This window comes from Octopus bimaculoides, chromosome 18 (assembly GCF_046866305.1).
Source record: "Octopus bimaculoides isolate indiv1 chromosome 18, ASM4686630v1, whole genome shotgun sequence".
In the NCBI taxonomy this organism is placed as follows: domain Eukaryota; kingdom Metazoa; phylum Mollusca; class Cephalopoda; order Octopoda; family Octopodidae; genus Octopus; species Octopus bimaculoides.
The window spans coordinates 43,366,272-43,371,271 of record NC_142945.1 but is presented as its reverse complement, the minus strand read 5'-3'; the positions used below and the strand labels follow the sequence as shown (position 1 = coordinate 43,371,271).

Genomic DNA, 5,000 nt, shown 5'->3' with positions numbered 1-5,000 from the left:
CTAAGATATTTTTCAATGTTATTATTATTATTATTCAGGTTACTGACTGGAATCAAACTTGAAATCTTGGGGTTAGTAGCCTGCGCTCTTAACCACTATGCCATATATCCATAAGAATGAGAACTCAAGTTCGAAATTTCCCCAAGACATCTGATGAAGGCTGGACGGTATATTAGCTGCAACGTTGTGTTAACAACAAACAAGATGAGGACAAATATCCACCAAATAATGTACATAATTCCTCACCTCTTAAATATAGAACTATATGGTGAGAACCTTAACAGACAATGCTCCTTCATATGCAACAGTCAAACGCTTGGCAAATGAATTCAAGCATGGGAGGGAGAGTGTGGAAGATGACCCCAGACCAGGATGACCTCCAACTGCGACCACTAAGGACAACCTTGACCTTGTCTTGGTATGATAATGCAAGATTGCCAAAAATATCATGTCGTCAAATAGCCAAGAGACAGCATCTCACTTGAAAGAACAGACAACGTTGTGACAAGAACTTCGGTTCTCAAAGGTTTCTGCAAGGTGGGTCCCTCGCCTTTTGATTCCTGAGCAGAAACGAACCAGGTACACTTTGTCCATGAGCAATCTGGAACTGTTTGAAGCCGATGAAGAGAATTTTCTTGCTTGTTTTATTACTATGGACAAAAGCTGGGTTTGTCGTACATATTAAGGTATAAAATATCTATTATTTAGAACACTCACGCCTGCACACACCATACACATACATCTACTCAGAAAAACACACACACACATATACAAAAGTTATATATATAAATGGATACAGAGAGAGAGAGAGAGAGAGAGAGAGAGAAAGAGAGAGAGAGGTGGATGGAAGGCGAGAAAGAGGGATTGGAGGGAAGGAGAGAGAAGAGGTGGAGGGAAGGAGGGAGAGGGCAGAGGTAAGGAGAGGGAGAGGGCAGAGGTAAGGAAAGGGAGGGGTAGAATGAAGGAGAGGGCAGAAGGGAACTACAATGAATTAGTCACCTCTTTCAGTTGTTAGTCCCAGTATTTTCAGCACAGCCCCTCACCTCCAAAATAAACCCCTTCAGACGTCTGTCTTCACCATGTTTCATTTCTGGTATCCTCCTGTACGTCCCACAATATCTCAGGAATTGGTAAATGAGTGGTCCAAAGACACTTGTATGACTTACCTGGAAAAGAAACAAAAAAGAAATATAAACAATATGTCTGAGAAATGGAAAAGCTTAATTAAATAATCAATTATTTTTTTTTCTTTTCATTTAGACATAAAGCCAATAGTTTTAAGGGACGGGGCTATTAGGTTACAATTAACTTTATAGTTTATGGTACTTTATAGTTTTTTATTTTATTGACCATAAAAAGATGAACTCAGAATTCAAAATTTGGAAGAAATACTGCAAGGAATTTTCCCAGATGCTGAAATAAGAAGTTTGCTTCCCCAGCCATATGGTTTTCTGTTCAATCTCACTTCACGGTACTTTGAGCAATTGCATTCTACCGTAGCTCTGAACCAACCAAATCTTTGTGTAAATTTGGTTGACAGAATGTGAAAGATGCCTCTGAAAGATGTCCCCTCTGTGTGTAGCCCCTTGGGGGCAGTAAAGAAATAAGAATCTGAAAGATGCCTCTGAAAGATGTCCCCTCTGTGTGTAGCCCCTTGGGGGCAGTAAAGAAATAAGAATCTGAAAGATGCCTGCTATATATGAGAGGTTTTGTTATCCAGAAGACCCAAAATGGCAGGTAAGTGTTCCAGAAGAACTGTAGTTAGACTCCCAGTTCGATAATAGTATGAGTGAGGAATCTAATGCAAGTTCTATGTGATCATATATATGTTAAATAAAACGAGACGACAAAGCCAACGTAGCGTGAAATTTAAGACCTTTTTTAATGAACAGCACATGGAATTAATGTCCCCATACTATCCATCTGTAATAATAAAATATGAACTCCTATCGCAATTTAAATACCATGAACAAGCAGCCTTCCTACCCATTCTACACAGCACTTTCTTTGGATACTGGAACATAATTTGGATGTGTTGTTTTTAATTCTGTAGACTATGGTAAACCACCCTAGAAATCATCTTGTGCTGACAACAAATGCTTGAAAAGCAAAGATTATGTCAGCTGACAAAATTTTGTCAGCACTAACAGATGACACTGTAATATCATGTGATTTTACTATAAATTGATCATCAGCAACAGGCAATTTATGGTGAAATCATGTGATACAACAAGGTAAAAGAGGATTTGATTGTGTGTATATATATATATATGTGTGTATATATATATATATATATATATATATATATATATATATATATATATATATATATGTAGGTATGTGTATGCATTTGTATGTATAGTACACAAAAATCATATATATAGATGCTGTTTGTTATTATAAGTTAATATCGATTATTTACTTTGGTGTTGGTATACTTTGGTATACTTGTATAACAAGCAGGTGTTGGTGTAATGAATATATTATGGTAATGTTTTGCTTCTGCTGATTACGATGCACTGGCACCACCAGATGGATAAGTACTACCCAGGTGTTGAAACCATAGTAATATCTGTCTGGCAGTTGATTTGAAAACATATAATATGCTTGTTTGTAGATTTTTATAGCTTAATCTCATCTTATATATATATATATATTATTATTATTATTATTATTTAAAGGTCACAATACATGTACTAAAGCAGTACTAATAGTTTCATATGTTGAGAGAACTCAAACATATTCTTCAGGCGCAAGCCTCATATCATAACAAACGTTATATGTATGTATATATGTGTGTATATACATATATCATCAAATCATCATCGTTGATGATGATGATAAACCTACAAGAATAGGTGCAAGCACTAATATTTATAAAACATGTGACATATTAATAAAAATCTGTAAATGTACAACCATCCAGATATTTGAGTACCTTATTGTTTTTTCTAATATATAATTCCTGTACATCACCTCCAAACCTTCCAAAATATATATATATATATATATATATATATATATATATATATATATATATATATATATTCTTTTATAAATTTCACTCGTAGGGCTGAGGTCATGTTGGTATATCTCGAATGTTTTAATTAAGAATAAATCACCTGGTACTTCAAAGTCAGAGGTTAGCCACAGGAAGAGTATCCAGCAGTAAAACGATATCTTAATAATATATTTATATATATACCCCCTCAAACACATGGTAGAAGAGAAAGTAGTTGTAAAACCAAGAAATGAAGGAATATGGAAGGAAATTGAAGACTTAATCCATTATAGATGCAACGTATATATTTATTTATAAGACAATTAGATATTAAACTATAGAACAAAGCTGAAGATTAAGAGAGGGCTAAAGAAATTCCATAATGTATGAACTTACTAGATTGATCTCAAATAGCAGCTTCTGAGCTAAATTTAAATCATGATATGATAATTATGTTGTTATGAAATATATCTCTCTTTGGCAAGGATTATGTCATCAAACAGAAATGAAGAAGACTAACCTAGACAAATTCTGCATATAAGCAGAGTTGATAAATAATGCATGATCAAAATGGATGGGTTTAATTCCAGGGAAGAAACCCTGCTCGAAGATATCCATTTATCTTTTGCATTAGAGAGAGATTAGTTTCAAATACATTTAGCGTTTTCAATGAGAATAAGGTCTTTAAGACAAATATCCAAGAAATTTGCATTATTGCTTCATGAACTAATATGTTAATCTTGGATGATTTTGTGTAACTTTTTCTAGGGGACATTCACTTCCTGGTGTTGGGATAACTGTAATAGATAAAGGTAAAAGAGGGGACAAGTGTATAACAAAAGAATATAGTTTTCAAAGATGTTCTTTCCTAAGACAATGCCTACAGTGTTACTCATGGATTTTTTTGGATTTTCTGAAAATTTCTATGGATATAATGTTCAGGGTGTTCACAAAGTCTGGGTACATGGGGATTAACACATACTTTAAGATATTATTATTTTTTATACATAATTGTTTATATTATGATTTTATTTACTCCATGTACCTACATGGGGAATAACACATATTTTAAGAAATTATTATTTTTTATATTTAAATGTTTATATTATGATTTTAATTACTTCATGTAGTCACATGGGGATTAACACATAATTTAAGATATTATTTCTTATATTTAATTGTTTATGTTATGATTTTATTTACTCCATGTAGCCAAACTTTCTGGACACCCTGTAATGTTCTATGAAGGAAAAGGGAAAAAAAATAACACATTCCATGGATTTCCTCAAGGCTGTCGTTATTTCCATCTTTAATGAAATATCTCACTTCATAAATTAATTAATTAAAAAGTCACAGATTGTATCATGCTGACAATTTCTAAATGAATGAAATAGTGCTATCGATGATTAAAACTGACAAGAAGTTTTAGGATCTTCATAATAAGTAAACAAAAATAAATTAAATACATGAGTTCCATGCATTATTTTTCCCTTATAATTCTGTAATTTCAAATTCAAATCCCTAATTCTGCCGAACTTTATTAAGAAATTGTGTCACTTCTAACAACTCTGACTACTAGGGGAATTACAGGTATGTATTTCATTTTCTATAAATGTCCAACAATCATATGGTTTTCAAAATAATCGTGGAGTTACCAGAGAATTTGAAAGTCAAATATCAAATTCTCATTTCTCTCTCTTCTCTTTCTTCCTTTCTGTTATCATTTCTCTCTCTCTCTCTCTCACTCACTATTCCCTTGGTACACATATGTAATATGTATGCCTGTAACTATATACATATAACTACATATATATATGTGTGTGTGTGTGTGTGTGTGTGTGTGTGTGTGTATTTATGTATATTTCTTTTTCTATTCTATGAATTACTGGTATGTATGTATGTATGTATGTAATACACAGTCTTTACATATGTATATATTCTCAAATGTTTTAGAATAAATACAAAGACATAATATAATGTCTGACAGTTGATGTATACT

The 5,000-nt window shown here is 32.8% G+C and overlaps 1 long non-coding RNA gene across 8 annotated transcripts in view; it reads right to left on the bottom strand.

Annotated features, from left to right (window-relative positions):
• The window catches only part of LOC128249805 (uncharacterized), a 428,716-nt gene that overhangs the window by 210,065 nt on the left and 213,651 nt on the right, over window positions 1-5,000 (bottom strand). For 3 of the 8 annotated variants that reach the window (XR_016245016.1, XR_016245013.1, XR_008265925.2), the window contains exon 3: window positions 1-1,166. This exon is cut by the window's left edge. The exons of the other annotated variants lie outside the window; for them this stretch is intronic. This is a non-coding gene — a long non-coding RNA (uncharacterized LOC128249805). The remainder of the gene's footprint in view (window positions 1,167-5,000) is intronic. 8 annotated transcript variants of the gene reach the window in all.